The sequence below is a fragment of the Procambarus clarkii genome, chromosome 45, assembly GCF_040958095.1.
Source record: "Procambarus clarkii isolate CNS0578487 chromosome 45, FALCON_Pclarkii_2.0, whole genome shotgun sequence".
NCBI classification, from domain to species: domain Eukaryota; kingdom Metazoa; phylum Arthropoda; class Malacostraca; order Decapoda; family Cambaridae; genus Procambarus; species Procambarus clarkii.
In genome coordinates, this window is record NC_091194.1 from 2851976 (window position 1) to 2875245 (window position 23270).

General features: G+C 41.2%; 1 protein-coding gene across 1 annotated transcript in view; it reads right to left on the minus strand.

The window, feature by feature from the left end:
* The window catches only part of LOC123769876 (protein O-mannosyl-transferase TMTC1), a 28353-nt gene extending 26149 nt beyond the window's left edge, over nucleotides 1–2204 (minus strand). The window contains exon 1 of the mRNA XM_069301157.1: nucleotides 2015–2204. The gene's annotated coding sequence lies outside the window, so the exon portion shown is untranslated. The remainder of the gene's footprint in view (nucleotides 1–2014) is intronic.
* Between the last annotated feature and the right edge of the window lie 21066 nt (nucleotides 2205–23270).

Sequence of the window (23270 nt, forward strand, 5' to 3'; positions counted from 1 at the left end):
GGTATTGCATTTAATATCAACCAGGGAGGCATAAATCATCGCTCACACGCTCGATAACACGTGTTCTCTATCGCACGCACAAACGCACGCAATCACACGCACACACGCACAGGGGGGCCTGACGGGTGAGTGGACAGCGTTCGGGATTCGTAGTCCTAAGGGCCTGGGTTCTATCCCCCGCGGAGGCGGAAACAAATGGGTAGAGTTTCTTTTTCCCTGATGTACCTGTTCACCCAGTAGTAAATAGGTACCTGGGAGTTAGACAGTTGCTACGGGCGGCTTCCTGTGTGCGTGTGTGTGTGTGTGTGGAAAAAAAAAGTTGATTGACAGTTGAGAGGCGGGCCCAAAGAGCCAGAGCTCAACCCCCGCAAGCACAAACTCACACCAACGCACACGCATACTCATACGCACGCACACGCACACACACAAATGAGCCACAGAGATATTAGAATGAACTTTTTTAGTGTCAGAGTGGTTGACAAATGCAATGCATTAGGAAGTGATGTGGTGGAGGCTGACTCCATACACAGTTTCAAGTGTAGATATGATAGAGCCCAATAGGCTCAGGAATCTGTAAACCTGTTGATTGACGGTTGAGAGGCGGGACCAAAGAGCCAGAGCTCAACCCCCGCAAACACAACTAGGTGAGTAAACGGTGAGAAAAAACGGTGTAGAGAGAGAGAGAGAGAGAGAGAGAGAGAGAGAGAGAGAGAGAGAGAGAGAGAGAGAAAGAGACAGACAGACAGACAGACAGACAGACAGACAGACAGACAGACAGACAGACAGACAGAGACAGAGGAAGAGATACAGAGAGACTAAGTATAGTGACAAATCAACACAATCACATCCAAATGAAAAACGCATCTGAACGATCATTAGTAAACGCGGCCAACCAGCTAGTTAGAGTCTATTGAGAGCCTGCCAAGTACTCCGTACAAAACACAACCGTTTTACCCACCCAAGTACAAGCCCAACCTACCCACCTAACCCACCGAGGACGAGGTATAGAAAACGTTATATTATGGGGCTTTAATTGGAATTAATACGTCGTATTTCTAACGTATTGGTCGATTCCATAAAGAATGGGACGTATTAGATGAGTGTAAGGGTCATAGGCCTAACTGAAGCAGGGGGGGGGGGAGATACCTTAATTTCAGGCAGTTAATTCTCTGGTAATTGGCTGGGATATGAGGACAAGGAGCTGGGATATGTGGACAAGGAGCTGGGATATGTGGACAAGGAGCTGGGATAAGAGGACAAGGAGCTGGGATATGAGGACAAGAAGCTGGGATATGAGGACAAGGAGCTGGGATATGCGGACAAAGAGCTGGGATAAGAGGACAAGGAGCTGGGATATGAGGACAAGAAGCTGGGATATGAGGACAAGGAGCTGGGATATGAGGACAAGGAGCTGGGATATGTGGACAAGGAGCTGGGATATGTGGACAAGGAGCTGGGATATGAGGACAAGGAGCTGGGATATGTGGACAAGGAGCTGGGATATGAGGACAAGGAGCTGGGATATGTGGACAAGGAGCTGGGATATGAGGACAAGGAGCTGGGATATGTGGACAAGGAGCTGGGATATGAGGACAAGGAGCTGGGATATGTGGACAAGGAGCTGGGGTATGAGGACAAGGAGCTGGGATATGAGGACAAATAGCTGAGATACGAGGACAAGAAGCTGGGATATGAGAACAAGAAGCTGGGATATGAGAACAAGGACCTGGGATATGAAAACATGTAGCTGGGATATGAGGACACGAAGCTTAGGGATGAAGTTAAGGAGCATCACATCTCCCACTCAGCATCCAGCGAGAGTCACATATGTATTTCATCTCTGAGTTATCACCCGCAGGTAACATCCTCAGATTCACATCATAACATCAGACTAATTAATCGTATTTCTTCACATTTCCTGTACGTTTAATATACACTAACTTCGATTTTAACGTTAATAACATTCACTAATGGTATCAGATGATTATAAATGAATTATGTAAATATCACTTACAATGTTGTAAACACACGCGAGTATATGCAGCTACACATCGTGTAGAGCACTATGTATTAGAGGGCACATATTTGCTAGACACAGTTCTAGAGGAGAGAGATGTGCTTGTAGAGGGAACGCGAGCGAATGATAGGGATGTGTGGGAGAGAGAGAGCGGACACGTCTGCACGCTACGGTGGCAGCCGCCTGACTGAGCTAACCTGGTAAGGGGAGCCAGCCAGCCACCTCCCCTCTGTGTGTGTGTGTGTGTGTGTGTGTGTGTGTGTGTGTGTGTGTGTGTGTGTGTGTGTGTGTGTGTGTGTGTGTGTGTGTATGTGTGTGTGTCTGTGTGTCTGTGTCTGTGTCTGTGTCTGTGTGTGTGTGTGTGTGTGTGTGTGTGTGTGTGTGTGTGTGTGTGTGTGTGTGTGTGTCTTATTTGTCTGTTTCCTCGTTTAATTTTGTGCATTTCCTCTTTATTTTTGTCTATTTCTTTTTGGTATGTCTTTGTTTTCTCATTATTGTTCTTTATTCTCTTCCTTGTGTGGTCCTTTCTTCGTAAAACATCTTTATTACCATTCTTTAAAACTCCACGTTTCTGAAGTAGATTTTATCCTTGTGCTTGTTACTCTACTGTCTCTGCCTTGACTTCCCCCTTCTTGCCTTCCCCTTGCTTGTTTTCCTCTTGTTTGACTTCCTCTGAGAGTGGTAATGCGGTGAGGAAGCCCAACACTCTCCCCCGTGCTGGCGCTACCAGCGGACAGTGGTGTTACACACAGTTTAACTGTCTACCCACCGTTACCGGATCCGGTTGAAGGGGGCGGTGCTTGAGGGGGTGTTATGGTGACGGGTGGTTGACAGGGATTGACAGGGATTGACAGGGATTGACAGCCTCGTGTGTGTGTGTGTTGCTGTGGTTGGTAGTGACTGTGTGGTCAGTTGGGAGGGGCGCTTCCTCTCTTAATAGCAACGTTGAGGCGTTGGGGCAGAAATTTGGCTTTCACTATGTAGTTTTATCAGCCAATTTATTCAGGATGTTTAGAGGATATTTTCTGCAGGATCCAAGGGTGTCTGGGTCTGTGTGGAGAGAGCTGAAGTACTGTACAAGCTCCAACTCTTGGTTCCCGGTTCTCTGTGACCATAATACTACAAAAATAGACTTACAATGTCTTACAATGTTCACATTTTGTTTAATTAACTACATAGCAGGCATGGTAGAAAAACAAAAAAACATTTCTAGGCCTCGTGGAGCACATATATTTACTATATTAGGCCTATGATAGAATATATTAGGCCTAAGAGTACTGGGACAGGATTGGCTCGTTAGTTTTCAATTTTGCCCTTTGAGGTAATTCGGAATTGCAAAACGGGTATTTCTTTGGGGGTTTAACAGTGCCATTTAAGTACGTTTGACCAATTAGCTGCTGTAAGGACGATAATTTTAGGACGACGAATTGACTGAGCGACCTTAGCCTCTGCGCCTTCTACTAGGTCACCACTTCCATCACTCCATCACTAGTTAATGAGCTCCGGAGCACTACGAGGTTGTTTATAACAATAATAACCTCGGGTTGTGAAGTCTCCAAGCTGGTAAACTGTTTAGTAAACGTTAAACAAAGCCGCCGTGATTGAGGAAAGATGTACAGGTTTCGTAAGTGGACGCGTAAATGTTTGATAAACCCTGAGACAGGTTGTCATAACAAACATACGTGAGAATTCTATTTAGATTTTAATAATAGAAGACACAAGGGCTGGGCTGAGGAGGGAATACCAGCTGTTTGCTGGCATGTTGGAATGTCTTTTTATATATACTGAAATTATATCTTTTTAGTATTAAATATAGAATGAGTGACAGACAGACAGACAGAGAGACAGACAAGGGGAGAAAGAGAGACGGTATAATGATAAGAGCCACTGTTTTAATAATCTCTCTCTCTCTCTCTCTCTCTCTCTCTCTCTCTCTCTCTCTCTCTCTCTCTCTCTCTCTCTCTCTCTCTCTCTCTCTCTCTCTCTCTCTCTCTATATATATATATATATATATATATATATATATATATATATATATATATATATATATATATATATACCACGAAGGAAGGATTAAGACAGGAATTTCCTTAAGAACTTGTGTATTTAATAATACATCTTCAGAAGGACGGGATATGAACATGATCCCATCCTTCTGAAGATGTATTATTAAATACAAGAGTACTTAGAGGCCAAGTTAGAGCAGATGTTTGAATAGTTAATTGCTAAAATACTCAACTCAAATTGAGTATGGCAGCCCTGGCTCTGTCCACCAGTCTTGCCACACGCTGAGCATCCAAATTAAAAATTCACAAGCCAACTTAAAGTTGTTAGTGGTTAGAGGTGGTAGTTTAATTACTTGTAAGAGGAGATAGATTGGTTAATGGTTAGATCTGGTAGACTGGTTAGTTATGATAGGTGGTAGTTTGGCTAGAGATAGTTGATTAAGTGAGGGAATTGTTACTAGGGAAAGGGGAATAAAATTTGAGAAGATAAAAAATTTAATAAACTAGTTAACTGTGAAAATTGCTTGCTAGCGATAACAGTTTCTACTCTGGTAAATGCTGAAAATTAATTACTGCTCATAGCTATTCGTTATGAATCACCTAGTTTGCTCATATTAGTCGCTACGAATCATCCACACTGAGTTCGAAACTCACTTCGAACCATCTTGGCTTTTTGCAGGTTTCGTGCCTCTATTATCCTGTTAGAGGCAGTCAAGCTTTACCTGGAAATGGCAGTAAACCAATTTTTTGTCTTTTAAGCTGAAAAATATATGCGTCAAATTCCAGATATTTACCTAGGAATATATTTCGCGTTAATATAGCAAAACCTGTGAATGACACCCCATTAGAGTGAGTCAAAAGTCCCTCAGAACACCGTGTATATATACAAAACAACACATGTTTTCCTCCACATAAATATCCAACGACAATGCGAGATTATATCCATTTGAAAAGGTAAAATATTCGACTCGAGAACGCTAACATTTTCCCCCTCACCAAAAATGACAACGTGTTGCCAAACAAATGCCTGTCTGTTTTGGTCAAGGGGCAACAGTTCAGACGTAAATAACTGTGTGTTGGACTCGGAGACAGACGGACAGGCAGAGACGACAGGAATAGGCACAGACACGGAGTTGTTAAAATCTATATGACAGCGTGCGTTGATCGCGCGGGTCAGTCTGCTCACTCGGACCCCCATTCATGCTGCGAAAATATGATGTTGATGCTAGATATGCTCTTCATGCTGTGAAAATATGCTCTGTTTATTGTATTTTTAATGTTTAAGCGGATGTTTAATGTTTAAGCGGATGTTTAATGTTTAAGTGGATGTTTAATGTTTAAGCGGATGTTTAATGTTTAAGCGGATGTTTAATGTTTAAGTGGATGTTTAATGTTTAAGCGGATATTTATTATTTAAGCGAATATTAAATGTTTAAGCAGATATTTAATATTTAAGCAGATATTTAATATTTAAGCAGATATTTAATATTTAAGCAGATATTTAGTGTTCAAGCAGATATTTAATGTTTTAGCAGCAAATGAAAACGGGATATAATAAGAGTGGGGATATGATGACATGATGAGGGAAAATTGCCCAACCACTTGACCTATTTCAGGCGCGACGCGTCACGTACAATGTGTATCATTGTACCGGCTAACACACACCTCCTCCCACTTAGCAAACATGCAGTGGTCGATACCAACCACTTAGCGCAAGTGATAAACAACCCAAAACGTATTGCGATATCGAGGTAAACTAGGCCATTGGGTATACACGCGAGGGTATAATAGCCATATCGACTACCCTCCCCCCCCCCCGTGTATTATGTCAATATTCCCTCAGCGGATGAAACTCTAGAAAAAGAATTCATCATCAAAGGGTCACTTGTAAATGGGCAGGTGAAACAGCAGTACGTGAGGATAATTGGGGTGTTAAAAGTGGATCAGGAAACTTTGGATGTAGTAAAGTTGTGTTTATGATCGACTCGTAAACAAAGCCGTATGTAACGATGCCTTGTGTGGCGCTGATGTTGTGAGGGAGAGAGGGAGAGAGAGAGAGAGAGAGAGAGAGAGAGAGAGAGAGAGAGAGAGAGAGAGAGAGAGAGTGAGAGGCAAACAGAAGTCTCGTGTTAGAATCATTAATCCAATTTTTTCGATCGATTATATTCAGTAAAGCTCTCTCACACACACACACACACACACACACACACACACACACACACACACACACACACACACACACACACACACACACACACACACACAGTCACACACACACACACACACTCACACACACACACACACACACACACACACACACACACACACACACACACACTCTCACACACACACACACACACACACACACACACACACACACACACACACACACACACACACACACACACACACACACACACACACACACCTGATCAACTTACACACGCAGATATATACAGATAGGATGGCGTTACCCAAACATAACCGCTCTGTGTCGGGACGTGAGACTTGCAAATATGGTGCTGGGGAAAAGGTTTTACGAAGGCAACAACTATGCAATCTTGCAGGGTCGATGGTTATTCCCGTAGCAACAATGGTGGGGTGTTGGAGGGGGTTCATCCCTCAATATCAACACCATAAATCCTCACTGTAACCACCATCATCACTACCACAATCACCACCATCGCCTTCCACTTGATCAAAAGTATATTGTATACACACAGATGGTAGTATATTTCGTCAGTATATTACAAGTATTTCCCCCCCCCCTTATCCAGATGGCAATATATTTCATCGATAAAAATCTGTATTTTTGCGAAGATTATATGTCTATTTGGCCTATCTTGAGGTTATCTTGAGATGATTTCGGGGCTTTAGTGTCCCCGCGGCCCGGTCCTCGACCAGGCCTCCACCCCCAGGAAGCAGCCCGTGACAGCTGACTAACACCCAGGTACCTATTTTACTGCTAGGTAACAGGAGCATAGGGTGAAAGAAACTTTGCCCATTGTTTCTCGCCGGTGCCTGGGATCGAACCCAGGACCACAGGATCACAAGTCCAGCGTGCGGTCCGCTCGGCCGACCGGCTCCCTAACCAGAAACTTATAAACCCAACCAAGCCACCTAACCTGTCGATACCGGTGCACAAAGAAAGTCAGTATTCCGGTGCTTTAATTTTCACTATGTCGCATTTTTAACGTATTGGATGACTCCGTAAAAAAAAAACATAATTTATCTTGTGAGATGACAGGTTGGTTCGGCTTATCGAGGTCCTCTAGGCCACGTACTTACTTTTTCCCAAGATGCAACCCACAACAGTCAAGTATCTCCCAGGTACCTATTTACAGCTAGGTGAATAGAGGCATGAGATGTAAGGAAACGTGCTTAAAGAACTTCTAACAATTAAGTTCTAACTAGTGTTAGAACTCTGAAAATTCTCTCTAACTTGGAGTTTCCTGCACCTAATATTTTTTTTGGTGTCAGTATGTATTAATGTATTCGCCGAGGCCCTATGAATAATATACGCATATAGATATAGCGTATAGATGCGTATAATATACGTATCTAGATATAGCGTATAGATGCATATAACATACACATCTAGATATACGTGTATAGATGCGAATAATATATGCATCTAGATATAGCATATAGATGCGAATAATATATGCATCTAGATATAGCATATAGATGCGTATAATATATGCATCTAGATATAGCGTATAGATACGTATAATATACGCATCTAGATATAGCGTATAGATACGTATAATATACGCATCTAGATATAGCGTATAGCGATTTAATCGCCACGCAGGATTCTCCCGTTTTGCACTATTGCAAAATGCATTGAACCTGCCTCGAGTCATGCAAATTTACCTGTGATTTACCTGGATATACGAACAACTTTCAGTAGTTTCCACAGATCTTGTTCCGTGTTTATTTTCCCTTTTGCTTTTGCAACGGCAATATTTTAATATATATATGTTGTATTATCTATCGTGTCTATTGAGTCTATCAGCCAGCCCGTTGTATAGACAAAGAAGCATCAATGTTACGGTGCTTTTGGGTTTACTAACATATCATATTTTTAACGAATTGGTCAAATCCGTAAAGAACTTATTGAGACGGAGACGACACAATAAAACTCTACGGAATATTATCTTCACATTTCACAACGTTTCCCTGCCTATTTTCTTTTTCCGTCTCCTATTTTTTTCTCCCTGACCCATTAATTTCCTCATACAATTTATACTGTAAGATTTGGCTCCCTCCCCACGAACTTTATGGAAGAAATTGGTTTCTTGCAACGCAATACCTATAGCGTATAGATATATACGCTATATACGCTATAGATATATCGTGCATCGTGCAGACATTTGAACATATCGCAGCATGAGATATTTGAACAAGCTATAGCAACACACTCAATAAAGCTTCCTTGGCCAGACTTAAGAATACTCAATAGCTGAGATAACTTCGATCTCACACTCATGGGGTCCAGGGTTCGAGCCTCTAAGAGCCCTGATTACTCTGGGTACTAAGCCTTCCCCAGTACCCAAGCTTAGCTTTTGTGTACGTGTAAAGCTTTTTTTTAATCGAAATTACTTTTTTCCATTACATGTGAACCTGGTTAGATTACAGTTAATTTATCCCTGGAAAAACATTTTTAATATTTTAATAAGAAATTAATAATAATTTTGTGTTTAATATCCTTAGAGGAATTTAATTATCAAAATAATTAACGTTTATAATATTTTCATTAAACGGTAATTACATCGTTATAGGTGATTTGATTGCCATTGTCACCTGTGACTACCATTGTCACCTGTGACTGCCATTGTCACCTGTGACTGCCATTGTCACCTGTGATGACCATTATCACCTGTGATGACCATTGTCACCTGTGATGACCATTGTCACCTGTGATGACCATTGTCACCTGTGACTATCATTGTCACCTGTGACTGCCACTGTCACCTGTGACTGCCATTGTCACCTGTGACTGCCATTGTCACCTGTGACTGCCATTGTCACCTGTGATGACCATAATGTCAAATAACCCAACAAACACAACAAATAACTCAACAAACACAACAAATTACCCAACAAACACAACAAATAACTCAACAAACACAACAAATAACCCAACAAACACAACAAATAACTCAACAAACACAACAAATACAACAAATAACACAACAAGCACAAGAAATACAACAAATAACACAACAAATACAACAAATAACACAACAAATACAACAAATAACTCGACAAACACAACAAATAACTCAACAAACACAACAAATAACACAACAAATAACTCAACAAATACAACAAATACGTTTAGCTGCTGCTGCTCTCAACAGATTACTGGCGCTCGCTAAGCCTCTCACGGCCCAATGTATCATAACTGTGCAACAACGGTGATGACCTCTGCAACGGTAGTGTTGACATTTGCAACATTGGGAGCAACGGTGATGTGGATCTTTGCAACAGCGATGATATAGCTACCAGCAGTGGCCATATGCATCGCCGTTTTCATTAATTGTCATATTTTCAAATTCAAAATAGGTGCAGAGAGTCAGAATTCGGCTGAAAAATCACGCTCAGGAGTCAAATTTCCGACATTTCAGATATTTTGAAAACTGCAGGGGGGGGGGGTGGTTACCATCGTCTCCTGTGATTAGCAAATTGTCAAATAACTCAACAAACACAACAAATAACTCAACAAACACAACAAATAACTCAACAAACACAACAAATAACTCAACAAACACAACAAATAACTCAACAAACACAACAAATAACTCAACAAACACAACAAATAACTCAACAATCACAACAAATAACTCAACAAACACAACAAATAACTCAACAATCACAACAAATAACTCAACAAACACAACAAATAACTCAACAAAAACAACAAATAACTCGACACATACAACAAATAACCCAACAAACACAACAAATAACTCAACAAACACAACAAATAACTCAACAAACACAACAAATAACCCAACAAACACAACAAATAACTCAACAAATACAACAAATAACTCAACAAACACAACAAATAACTCAACAAACACAACAAATAACTCAACAAACACAACAAATAACTCAACAAATACAACAAATAACTCGACACATACAACAAATAACCCAACAAACACAACAAATAACTCAACAAACACAACAAATAACTCGACAAATACAACAAATACGTTTAGCTGCTGCTGCTCTCAACAGATTACTGGCGCTCGCTAAGCCTCTCACGGCCCAATGTATCATAACTGTGCAACAACGGTGTTGACCTCTGCAATGGTGGTGTTGACCTCTGCAATGGTGATGACCTCTGCAACAGGTGTTGACCTTTACAACGGTAGTGTTAACATTTGCAACATTGGGAGCAACGGTGATGTGGATCTTTGCAACAGTGTGGGGTGTGTTGAACGATGTTGTTCTGGTTCATTGATTAGGCCAGTCAACTGGATGTTGATTTGCAATATAATCCCTCATACTCGCCCTGCCTTAATACCTCATAAACCCCCCATCCTCATCCCTCACACACACGTCAAGTCCTCATCCCCTGGACACAGAAGAGGGTAACAGTGTACTCTAGGACAAAGCCAGGCTGGACAAAATGATTGAGACCCAGACAAAATATGTAATCAATACCACAAAGGCGAGCCTGGGAACTGGAGTTCGACTCCCACAGCCACATAATAGATAAGCATCTGCACAGCATTATACTTGTGCACATGCTGACCAGACCACACGCTAGAAAGTGAAGGGACGACGACGTTTCGGTCTGTCCTGGACCATTCTCAAGTCGATCTGACTTGAGAATGGTCCAGGACGGACCGAAACGTCGTTCCGTCCCTTCACCTTCTAGTGTGTGGTCTGGTCAACATTCTTCAGCCACGTTATTGTGACTCATCGCCTGCATGTACACATGCGAATGTTTCCCCTTCGTGTGACTATTAACCCTTGAACTGCTACGCACGTCCGCTTGCAATCTGCTACGTTCATGTGACTCACGACCATTCAACGGTTGCACATTAGTGCACACGAACTGATCAGTTTATGTAACACTTAACCCTTCAACTGCTACGCATGCACGCATGAACTAGTCCCTCCACATGACCCCTGACCCTTCAACTGCAACATTCACTCGCTCTAGCAATTTCAATCGCGTCTGGAATTATTTTATACAACAACAGGAGACCCACTGATCCGCAGCACAATTTGTTTTTGTTATAAGTCCGTAATCCTCGTAGAAATGTTGTGGCGCCAAAACTATTGTTTGGTCTGTGCGAAGCTCACGGGCTCTTTATCTTAGCGTATAATACCTTATATTATAGCATATATTAGCTCTTTTCCATTAGCTATAGGATATATTAGCTCTTTTCCATTAGCTATAGGATATATTAGCTCTTTCGCGTATATTTCATTGTGCATCTGGTATTAATTTATACAATATTTTATATTTAAGACAATTTTCTAGAGCTACATTGCTGGAACGAAAAAATAAAGTTTTATATAGAAATGCATTGTCTAGTCTTGTGTGACCTGAAGAAGAGTAAATTGACTTGGGAATGTAATTTTCTTGTACAGAAATGGTGGAAGGAACAAGGCAATTGTAAACTGGTCTTGAGGAGCCTCCCTGGCGGCCTGCACCAGTGGTGGAGGCTGGTTTACGGCCTGCAGTGGAGGTCTTTTTCAGGGCCTGAATTTGTGTATATCAGTATACACTCGCTCGCAAATAGTATACAAAAGTACTCACTAGTATGCTATAGTACTCGGAATACGAACTAATACTCACTAATATACAATACTTATTGGTACGACCTAATACACATTAGTATTAAAAAATACTGGTATTTGAGTTTGTTGAGAATGGGATCTGAAATAGACGGGTGAGTTATGACTTGAATTCTGTCTTACATCTATATTTGATGGTTTCCTGCGGACCTGCAAGCGAACTATCCTCAGTAACCCACCCCCAAAACACCTGTCCCTTCATCCTCTCCTCCCCCGAGACTATCCCTTAATAACGTACCACTAACCAGTCCCCCAACCACCAACCCCCCATAAAATCGACCAACTTCATCTAAGTGTTAATGATGGGGAAGGCCTGAGGTAGGTCTTTCCCTCTCTGTCCTTCCCCTCCCACACCCCGCACTATCCTTCCAGACCCACACTATCCCCGACACCTACACTAGCCCCAAAATTTACACTATCCCCCCACACTAGCCAGCCAGGAGCCCTTAGTCTCGGTAATTCCCAAGAAATGAGGAATGGAGGTAAACTTTGATGGAATAATTTGAAGAAAGTTAGAGTGTAAATCCAGCACTTTCCTCCCTCTACTTTCTTACCTTCTTGCCCACATTCTTACCTTCTTGCTCACACTTTTCCTTTCTTGCCTACATTCTGCCCTTCTGTTTCCGTAGTCGGCAGCTGGAAGCGTGTTGGTCTTAGCGAAGATCTGCTAGTCAACTATTGACCTTCTCCAGGTTACACCCACAACAGCTGTCTAACTCCCAGGTGCCAATTTACTACTAGGTGAACAGAGGCATCAAATGTAAGGTCCACACCCCCCTAAAACCCGTCTGGTGCATGGTAGACGGGTGTGTATATTTTCAGACGGGCTACACCTTGAGAGAATTGTCGCAGCTTCACAGGAATAACACACACAGCATTCAAGAGCAGATGAGAGGTCATACTACAGCTCTCAAACATTCCCTCTACCTCTGTCTCCTTCCCTCCCTCCTTCCTACCCTAACGCCCTCCTGTTTGACCCATAAATCAGCAGGTAGGGAGGACTAAACTCTCATCCATCAGGTTCAAACCTTAAATTCTAAAATATGTCTCAGGCGCCCCTTCTCCTCTGCTTTGTCCGGCCCCCCTGCTGTTGTTCCTGCCAGAAGCCCCTCTTCCTTCCCTTTACCTGCTTCCGTTGCATTCCCCTGCTTACTTAGTGCCTTCCGCTGTCATAAATGAATTCTCTGCTGCTCTCATGTATTTTGGCTGTATGTATGCTACAATGACCTCGTCTGTGACCCCACGCACCAATGATTAGGGCAATCATTCTTATTTATTTATTTATTTATTTATTTATTTATTTATTTATTTATTTACAAGAAGGTGCATTGGGAGTTGTAGATTAGTGGATTCTTGTAGATTAGTGGATTTGTTCATTTGATGTATCACGCTATTGTGATTTCTGTGTGTATAGATTAGTGGGGTTTTCTACCAGTGGGAGTTTGTCCCTGTCTCTGTTTTTGTCCACCAGTCTTTCTGTCTCTGACTGTCTGTCTGTCTATGTCTCTCTAAGCCAGCTACGAACCAGGGAAGTATGCCAGCGGTCAGCTACCTCAGCGCCAGGAGAAGAGAGAGAACCATTTATCAAGATATACGGAGGAGGCGGTCTGGGTGTACACTGGCGGCCTGGGAGGTGTTACCACCATAGCCAAGTTCCCACACTGGAGGGAAAATGCTTGGGTAAAAATATGTAAACTTGGAGTATTTTCATTAAAGATTCATCCAGCATTTACGAAGCCTGTAGATCTTGCGAGTTTGTTTACATTAATTAGACAGTTTATGAGCTCCGAAAACTGGGAAACATCCCAGCGCCTAGGATATTTCCCCTATCCCATCCAAGGGCTATATCCTGACTAGGTGCTTTGTCCTAATCCTTCCTATCCTCATTCCTCGCTAGCCCTCTCTATCCTATCATCTCGGCCTCCCCCTTTCCCAGTCATCCATCCTTCAAGCCTCCTAACCTTCCCGCTTATCCAACCTATCCCCCTATCCCCCCCACCCCGCCCCATCCCCAGGGGGTGATGGATGAATCACAACAAACCACAGGGCTCTGTAGTTCCGGAGATCCAATTTCAATACTAAACGGAACAGGTTTGGCGGAATACAGATTGTTGGAGATATTGAAAGGAACAGAAAAGTCTACATATTTTTGTGGCATTTGTCTAGTTTCGGAATGGTTTTATGTGGTTTTGTTCCATGGGGTTTTGTTCAATGTGGTTTTGTTCCATGGGGTTTTGTTCCACAGGGTTTTGTTCCATGAGGTTTTGTTCCATGTGGTTTTGTTCCATGAGGTTTTGTTCCATGGGGTTTTGTTCCATGGGGTTTTGTTTCATGTGGTTTTGTTCCATGAGGTTTTGTTCCATGTGGTTTTGTTCCATGGGGTTTTGTTCCATGTGGTTTTGTTCCATGTGGTTTTGTTCCATGGGGTTTTGTTCCACGTTTTTTTGTTCCATGTGGTTTTGTTCCATGTGGTTTTGTTCCATGGGGTTTTGTTCCATGTGGTTTTGTTCCATGGGGTTTTGTTCCACGTTTTTTTGTTCCATGTGGTTTTGTTCCATGTGGTTTTGTTCCATGGGGTTTTGTTCCATGGGGTTTTGTTTCGTAGGGTTTTGTTCCATGGGGTTTTGTTTTGTGTGGCTTTGACATGTTCACCCAACACGCACACATGTATGAAATAAACCTGGGTAAATACCGGCTGGGGAAAGTGAGTCATTTGAACTGTAGAACAGATTAATCCAGTAACATAATGGACTCATATAGACCAATAGGTCCTCTGCAGTTTCCTTAATTCCTATTTTCTTATATAGAACAAGCCTAGCCAAAGGTAAGAAATGGACATTTTCAAATGCTTAGCGAAAAACACCAAATGATCGACTTTGTGGAGGATAAAAGGCGTCGCTAAAGTGAATTAGAGAATGGGAAAGCGAGGGGCAGACTAGAGAGAATTATGGTTTTCAATTACGACTAATGAAAACTGCCCAATTTAATTTACTCATCTCGTACATTCATGAAAAAAAATATGGTTGGAAATTTGAAAGCCTCGCGGAACATTTGGTATTTCTTGCTGTGTCAGCAAAACCTTATGGATATATTTCTGCCTGCGCTTGCTCATAGACAGATAGATAGATAGATAGATAGATAGATAGATAGATAGATAGATAGATAGATAAAAGATATTTATATCAATTGGGTTTTGAAGTTTTAAAAGTTCATAGCCTATTTAATAAATGTAAACAATGTCGCAATGATTGAGAAAAGATGTACAGGTTTCGTAAGTGGTTGATGAAGCCTGGCCTTGACCTCGAGAGGCAATAATCTCCAGAAATCACTTAAAAACCGCTATTCTGAACTGCACTAAACGATGATAATTAGGGATTTAACTGGAAAGAATTATATAATTACATATACAATCCCTCAAGTTTTTGATGGTTATTCTGCCGATTATAACTAATTATCGGAAATTATAACAATTATATACATTTTTTTACAAATAAATTAATTCCTGAAGGCATGTTGATGATGTATATTATAGTTTATATATATGTTCTTCATCATTATGTTCTATGACGTGCAAGTGTGAACTAGTTCTTCACGAATCATAAATGGGCTTTATTTTGTTCAACTGAACAACACCCCTGAAGAACAGATGGGGCTGATTAACCAGTTAAGGTGAAAAACAGGTTAGACTGAAGAACAAATTGAGCTGAAGAACAGCTGGAAGTGGAGAACAAGTGTAGCAGAAGAACAAACACATAGCCAATATTTCCCCAATTTTATCACATTATAGCCAATATTTCCCCAATTTTATCACATTATAGCCAATATTTCCCCAATTTTGATATCTTATAACTAATATTTCCCCAATTTTGATATCTTATAACCAATATTTCCCCAATTTTGATATCTTATAACAAATATTTCCCCAATTTTGATATCTTATAACCAATATTTCCCCAATTTTATCACATTATAACCAATATTTCCCCAATTATGATATCTTATAACCAATATTTCCCCAATTTTGATATCTTATAACCAATATTTCCCCAATTTTGATATCTTATAACCAATATTTCCCAATTTTGACACAAGTTCACAACACAGAATACTAACAACATGGGTGAAAGTTTACAACACAATTAGAGTACTGACAACAAAAACATATTTCTCTATATACATTTTTGTAGGAATTTCTTTGGATTTAACAGGAAGGCAGATTTTTGTGTTCCGGCTGCCAAATTCCCGCATACAAAGTGGCCAGCATGACTCTCATTTGCATAGTCACTCGATTACAGTGATTTTTGTTCACTCAAAATTTAAATTATTGAAGCAATCAGGCTGTTGATTAGTTAGAAGAGAATTCTAGATCTCTCTATCTCTCTCTCTCTCTTTCCGTCTCTCTCTCTCTTTCTGTCTCTCTCTCTCTCTTTCCGTCTCTCTCTCTCTTTCTGTCTCTCTCTCTCTCTGTCTTTCTCTTTCTGTCTCTCTCTCTCTCTTTCCGTCTCTCTCTCTTTCTGTCTCTCTCTCTCTCTGTCTCTCTCTCTTTCTGTCTCTCTCTCTCTCTCTCTCTCTCTCTCTCTCTCTCTCTCTCTCTCTCTCTCTCTCTCTCTCTCTCTCTCTCTCTCTCTCTCTCTCTCTCTCTCTCTCTCTCTCTCTTGAGAGAGAGAGAGAGAAGGAGAGAAAGAGAAAAAAGGAAAGAAAGAAGATCGTGAATATCCTCAAAAATACACAGGACAAAGGTAGCATGATCCTGACATACAAGATTGTTAGAGGTTGACAATTTAGACAAAGGAGAAATGCTAAAAAATGACATGATAAAACATGCACTGTAATGCCAGCTTTGATCCACCTTACAACAACGCTTCTTAGTAAACTAGACAAACAGATCAAATGGTTCAAGTGGCTAATAGAGTTTACCTCAAGCAAGTGCACAGTGATGAGGCTGGGTGCTGGGAACAGAAGACCTTACAAAATGGCAACTTTGTCTGCATTTACTAAGCACTTTACGAGTTTGACAACTTAACAACTCAAGGTTATAAATGTTGTAAATAACCTCGTAGTGTCTGTCAGCTGTCGAATAGATTTAAACTAAACCTCCACGAGTGAAGAAAGATCTAGAGGTTTCGTAAGTGGTTACGTAAATACTCGATGATTTCTGGTCGTCAAATAAGGCAGATCTTATGACTTGGGAGAAGTGAGGCTCTTACAGTCTGGCGCTTTGATCTTGGTGGTGATAGAGGCACTTTGATCTCCAGCCGGAGGCTGCTGGGGGCAGCATCTCACCTGTCTGTAATTCTTGTAACATCTTGTTGGGGGGAGTGGAGGTGAGAGAGAGAGAACACCGTGCCCCATACCCACACACACCACCATGCCCCACACACACACACCACCATACCCACACACACACCCACACACACACCACCATGCCCCACACCCACACACCCACACACACCACCATGCCCCACACACACACACACCACCATGCCCCACACACACACCCACACACACACCACCATGCCCCACACCCACACACACACACACACCACCATGCCCCACACACACACCCACACACACCACCATGCCCCACACCCACACACACACACACCACCATGCCCCACACACACACCCACACACACCACCATGCCCCACACACACACCCACACACACCACCATGCCCCACACACACACCCACACACACCACCATGCCCCACACACACACCCACACACACCACCATGCCCCACACCCACACACCACCATGCCCCACACACACACCCACACACACCACCATGCCCCACACCCACACACACACATACACCACCATGCCCCACACACACACCCACACACACCACCATGCCCCACACCTACACACACACACACACACACACACACACACACACACACACACACACACACACACACACACACACACCTACACACACACACACACACACACACACACACACACACACCAAAACATTCTTCGTGTCAAGGTGACAGAAATTGGAAGAAAGAGAATGTAATATATTATCCTCTATTGCATTATCCTGGTTCCTGGCCTACTGGGTATTGTATTTTCTGTTGTATTTCTTTATGTTGATGTATTTCTTTATGATGGTGTATTTTGCGTCTTAGAGTCGTTATATCTGTTCTGCGGCTCCAGTGTTCTCCTGTTATACTGTTCTTCTGTTATTTGTTATTAAACTTCTGTCCTCTGAAGTTAGATTCATGGTAAACTTTACTGATTGGGCTTATTAGGCCTAGGATACTTTATTTAGGCCTAGGACAGGTTAGGTTTATAAATAATGTTCCGCCTTTTGACATTTCCTTTTGGAAGATGGGATGCCAATTCCCATCAAGCAGAGTGTTTGTTCTGTCCATTCTCACACTGCGTTCAAAATGCAACTGTTTCGCCTAACCAGAAAAGTATAAACCCAAGCAACCCACCTAACCTATCGAGGCCGATGCATAGAAAACGGCAATATTACGTTTAATTCTGTACTGATACGTATTATTCCGTTAAAAATACGGCGTGTTACGCGAGAAAATGGGCCATGACGTGATGTAAGTGGAACTTTGCTCAACGTTTAGATTTAGTCGCGAATTGGCAATATTTGAGCAATTGCAACGACTATTTTCAACTGTCAAATTAAAAACAATCAATTTCTCGTTTGACCATATTCGCGGGAAACAATCGATGGAGTTTTCGTAGAAATGTTGAGTTCCTTTTTCTGGACGTTAATTGTTGTTCATTTAACTGCTTGATTGTTTGGTATTACGATTTTGTTCAACTGCTCGTTCGTTGGTGTGAGTTTAACTGTTCATTTGTTGTTGATAGTTCGTTTAACTGTTCATCCATAGTTGCGAATTCATATTTATTCATATTAATTCATATTTAACTGTTCGTTCACTGCCATGAGTTCGTTTAACCGTTCGTTAATTTAATTCTACCCCCCAACAGAGGCATTAGGTGAAAGAAAATGTACCCAACCATTTCTGTTCCGCCCGGGATTCGAACCTGAAATTTAGAGATATCTGATTTGTAGCCTCAAAAGCTACGATAAAAGCCAATACGTTACGCAAGATCCTCTTACGGATGTTCGCTGTATGAGAGTTACAGTATATATACACTATACCCAATTTAACGACCTCAGAAAGCTGTAACTAAAATAATTACGAACCGGTTTCAAATACACCAGACGAAACCTGAAACGAATATTAAATGATAGGCTTTCGTGGAGGAGTATTGGATGAGTGTCCTCGCGTGAGGGAAGGTATCGATCTCTTTTTGTTTATAGCGCAAGGTTTCGTGACTTAGTCAGCTGCAGGGATATATGTATACTCAGAAGGTATACCTTGTTGTCAAGGATATATGTCCCCAGGAAGTATACCTTGTTGTCAAGGATATATGTCCCCAGGAAGTATACCTTGTTGTCAAGGATATACCTCGGTGTCAAGGATATATGTATAACTAGGAGGTATACCTCGTTGTCAAGGATATATGTATACCTAGGAGATATACCTTGTTGGCAAGGATATATGTATACCTAGGAGGTATACCTCGTTATCAAGGATATATGTACCCAGGAGGTATACCTCCTTGTCAAGGATATATATATATACCAAGTGGTGTACTTCTCGATACTTATATCCTTCATAACGAGGTATACCTCTCGGTACATATATGTATATCGCTACATATACAGTACTAATACATGCTGACCTTTTTTTGTATTGAATCTTACCACATACTAAATTAATATATCTTTCCCCAATAGATACTAAGATATACGAACCTAATGTAACCCTTCTCAATAAATGCATAAATATATATACAAACTCAAATAGACAGTTTCTCTCACCTGATGGCTCTGTTCACCCTAGCAGTAAATAGGTTACCCTAGGAGTTAAGACAGCTAACAGGTTGCACCCAGCGGGTGTGTGAGAAACAGAGTATATATAGTATCTATGATATAGAAAATAGGTCGAGTGACAGCACATTAGACAACAGCAATAGAAAGGCGGAGTCCAAGAGCTAACAGCTCCAGCCTGCGGGATATTTAAAAAAAAAAAACACAGTTTAAACGTAAAAATAATCCTGGGAGACATTTACAGAAAAAATTAACATTTCCACTAACTTAAAACTTCATTTTCTAATCTCGTCTTATGCGCCATTTGCTGCATATTTCCCATAAAGAAAATAGGAATTACTAGGCTATTTTCTTCCTCAAATGTCCTGTGGTGCCCCACAAAAGGAGGACGTACAGCTCCTCTCAGGAGTGGGGGTGAATTTAATGGTCACCAGCGTATAATATTCCGCGATATTAACCTCTATTATTACCTCGTTCGCCCATTGTCAGTTTTCTTATTGACAATGGAATACAGCGAGCGATGTATGGGGCTGGCAAGTGAATCCAATAATTGCCGAATATGTTTTCTCTCTACTGAACCCGGGAGGGTGCTGCGCCTCCCTGCACTGCTTGGTGTGGTGTGTTTGTGTGTCTGGGGTGGGTTTTGTGGTGTGTTTGTGTGCCTGGGGTGGGTTTTGTGGTGTGTTTGTGTGTCTGGGATGGGTTTTGTGGTGTGTTTGTGTGTCTGGGGTGTGTTTTGTGGTGTGTTTGTGTGGCTAGATAGGTTTTGTCGTGTGTTTGTGGGGTTTGTGCTGTGTTTGTGTGCCTGGGGTGGGTTTTGTGGTGTGTTTGTGTGCCTGGGGTGGGGTTTGTGGTGTGTTTGTGTGCCTGGGGTGGGTTTTGTGGTGTGTTTGTATGGCTGGATACGTTTTGATGTATGTTTTCTGTGACTGAATAAGTTTTCTGGTGTTTGCGTAGTTGTAGAAATGTTAAATATAGTGTGAGATATGAAAGGGGGACTGTCCGCCTTGCATATATATATATATATATATATATATATATATATATATATATATATATATATATATATATATATATATATATATATATATATATATATATATATATATATATATATATATACATACACACAAAATTATATATAGATTTCCAGATGCGAGGAGCTATATTTTGAGAAAAGTTTGAGCCTTCTCGACCCAGGACCCAAGAGTCCTAGCAGGCCAGTCTGTGAACTCAAGAGGAACCGGTTCCTAGAAGCCGGCCGTGAAGGCTCCTTCTCCCCTTGGATGAGTTCCGGTTCACCTGTCTAATTGCATTTTAATATTATCCGAGTTTTCTGCTCGGTCTGTTTTATTTGGGCACTAATTACCCAGGAGCTCGCTTTATGCCTCAGCTCGATTTTAATTTGTCTATAAATGTTTACTAATGTTAAACAATTTTAAGCTTTGAGCACGATAGTTTATTGTTTTTTCAAAGACTTGTGTTGATACAAAATACGTTTGTTGCAAAAACGCATTTTGTATCAACAAAATAACAAATTTTGTATCAACAAAATGCAATTTTTGTATCAACAAAATACAAATTTTGTATCAACAAAATACAAATTTTGTATCAACAAAATAGAAACCCAAGCCACCCACCTAACCTAACCAACTGACGCATAGAAAAACGTTGATATTTGTGAGCCACTAATTTTCTTAGTACTTTGTAATGTGACCGTAACGTATAATAATAAAACGTATTCATTAAAAAGACGAGTTGGCTATTTACAAAGTAAATTAAATAAAGAGTAGTAATTGTTTTTTTTTTACGCTCTCTTGTGGTTGGAGAGCAGACGCAGCCTAGTGGCTTGTTGATTGTAGGGAGAAGTGGCGCCTTTTGACGGGTACCTCACTACTCTACCCCGGGCCACTACTCTACCACTACTCGTCGCGTGCAGCGGCCCCCAACCGTCAGGTGCAAGCAATTGCACGAGAGTCTGCTTCTGTCTGCTTGACAGGGAGGTGTTCATTATTGTCTGCTGGACAGTGAAGCTTTCACAACTGTCCGCTTGACAGGGAAACGTCCACTACCGTCCGTTTAATAGGTAGAATATACTACTGTCTGCTTGATACGGGGACGTCCACTTCTCTCTACTGGATATCAGCATTCATACCGTCAACTTGACGGTAAATGGAATCTACTCGTCAATCACCGGATAGAAAACACGGCCCCGTCAAGAAGACAGAGGCAGCCTCTGACCAATCCAAATATATATTGCGAAAATTGTCCTAGACAGAACCTAATTTTTTTTTAAAGCAATTTTCGTCACACAGCTTCATGAGAAATTAATATTTAATTATTCAACATAAATATTCATGAGGTTAATGGCCGGAGACCCACAGCATAAAACTATTTTAGGATCTGTTTTCATTGATGAGTGGACCGTAGGCTTAACTAATTTCTTTGGGATTGAAATTTAGCCAAAAGTGAAAATTATTTTAAAAACTCGCATGGCAAATACCCCTAGTTCTGAAGTTCGCTCTGGTACAGGAGCACATACTTCACAAAATGGGTTTTAAAAGCCCCCCTTCGTAAAATTAGTTTAAAAAATTCCATTTCAGTATATATATATATATATATATATATATATATATATATATATATATATATATATATATATATATATATATATATATATATATATATATATATAAAAGGAAGTACCCCTCAGGTTTATACAAGTCCCCCCAGTAAAGAACGTTACAACATTACCAATGTTCAACATAAAATAGCGTTGAAGTTTTGTTGTGTGTTTGTTGATATATGAATGAGTGTGGGGGAGGTAGGGAAGAGGGAAGCGTCCGTCATTATATGCAGGAGGTGGTGTGAACATCCCATGAAGATTGATGGGGTTGACGTCTCAGTATACATGACCCGCCTGCCATTGTATCCCTCACAACGAAGGGGGCCCCTATACCTCACCCCACCAACCAATACTTCTGAGCCTCGCTATGATGAAAGTTGGCAGATAGTGTGCTCTCTCTCGCTCGCTCTCTTTGGCTCTCTCTCGCTTGCTCTCTTTGGCTCTCTCTCTTTGTCTCTCTCTCTTTGTCTCTCTCTCTTTGTCTCTCTCTCTTTGTCTCTCTCTCTTTGTCTCTCTCTCTTTGTCTCTCTCTCTTTGTCTCTCTCTCTCTTTGTCTCTCTCTCTCTCTCTCTCTCTCTCTCTCTCTCTCTCTCTCTCTCTCTCTCTCTCTCTCTCTCTCTCTCTCTCTCTCTCTCTCTCTCTCTCTCTCTCTCTCTCTGGGTTGTGAAGTGTACAAGCTCGTAATTTTATTGATGTATATACCGATATGATTAAAGAAAGATGTACTGGTTTCGTAAATTGTGTAAATCCTTGATGGCTACAGGTATACCAAAATATACTCATGTATCATTAGACTTAAGTATTTGAGAACGTGGTAAATGCCTCCTGTAGTATGATGCAACATGACCTTGAGAATACAGTAATACCAGGATGTATATAGTGAGATTATAATAATTAATAATTCATTGTGCCAGTTTATACGGAT